The sequence below is a fragment of the Phyllobates terribilis genome, unplaced genomic scaffold (genome assembly GCF_046119375.1).
Source record: "Phyllobates terribilis strain yellow unplaced genomic scaffold, ASM4611937v1 Scaffold_13__5_contigs__length_258822181, whole genome shotgun sequence".
Lineage (NCBI taxonomy): Eukaryota > Metazoa > Chordata > Amphibia > Anura > Dendrobatidae > Phyllobates > Phyllobates terribilis.
In genome coordinates, this window is record NW_027362773.1 from 158312534 (window position 1) to 158314104 (window position 1571).

Consider the following 1571-nt stretch of genomic DNA (forward strand, 5'->3'; position numbering starts at 1 on the left):
TCCACTGCCTATCATAGAACCCATGGGGACGTTTGGAGAACCCAGGTTGGGACAATCAGGTCACCTGGACACATACCTCAATGTACTCTGTCAGCTTCCTAAGCTTGCCACTACCTCCTCTCAATGGGTGCCCACCAAAAGCGGGCTGCTACTGGTTAGGCAGTCGGCCCTGGAAACCCCGAAGTGAGCGAGCCAGCGGAAGGGTGAGACTCTGTCATTTGCACCATGTTGTGTACTTGCTAGGACTGTTCTATATGTTATTGACTGTTGGTGATCCAATAAAGTATCACCCCACTGTTTTACCCTCACCCTGTGTTGTCTGAGTAGTGTTCTGTCCACAGGGAAAGGAGACGCGTGTGTTCAGTGGTATGAGCCCTGGTCCATGCGGTCTTTCTAAAGACAGGTGGGCCAGCGGACGAGAGCACCCACTGATGCTCGTGTCTCCACTGAAGTATTTACATAGAATATTCTGGCTAACACAGCACCACAATATAATTTTTTTTATAATTTTCTTCTATGCATTGCTATTTTTCGGTCGATAGACTTGTTATTTTGCTGTACGAGTTGTAGTTTTTATCATTACCATTGTGGGGTCCGTACGACTTTTTCATCTCTTTTTATTCCGCTGACCAAAAAACAGCGATTCTGACATTTTTGCTTCCGTTTCATTGCTCACCGTGTGGAATAAATATTTAGATATTTTCTTATTGCGGACAGTTTAAGAAAATTAAAAACTTCCAGAATCAGAGGAGCAGCGGCAGATGGAGATTGTACGTGGGTTTAAACTAAAATATCCAGTGAGAGGTCGTCTGTGAGTTCAGCCTCTGGTATTACACACCTGTCCCGGTATCCCGTACTCTGCTTCCTTCGCCTCGGTCCGCTGCCCTCTGTTGTGCTCCGCGCCGGGTTTTGCAGCTTGCCCCGGCGTAGCTCGGTGACGTCGGATCACTAATACTAGTTAATGCCCACTAAGACACACAGCTGTGTTTTAGTATTAAGACTCTAATTTCCAGTGTTTGGGGTGCAGCCACCATTGTGCTCCAGCTCAGGAGGTTAACCCTCGTTTGGCCTTGATAGCGTTCACCCTTGCTTCGTTCCACTGCATCTGTACTTCTGGTCCTGAGCCTCCCGTGTGTGCCGAGTCTTTGCTTCCCGTGCGCCATTACTTCCCGCTGCGCCAACGCTGGGGGCTCGTGTGCCCAGACCTGGGGCTTGGAGGATCCAGCTCACCAGGAACCTAAACAACATGTCGTTCTCGGCTTTGTGCTCACCCCGGATGAGCAATTGGCGCAATAACAAGCTAAAAGCTCTGCAGCTGCCGGGAACGTCGCCCACGTGGCGCGTCCGTGATCAGGACATCTATGTTTCCTGACTTTGGCACCATTTCTTTTTTTTTTTTTACCCTCAGGTGATAATGTGGAATCTAATAAGGCACATGTGTAAGGTGATCCGCTGCTCATCTCGCTGCTCATTGGCTGCTGGTATGTTTTGTCCTTGCATTATTGTTACACTCCTGAAATAGGTTAATGTAAAACAGAATCCGGAGAAGCTCCCTGCTGGAAGAGGCCGAC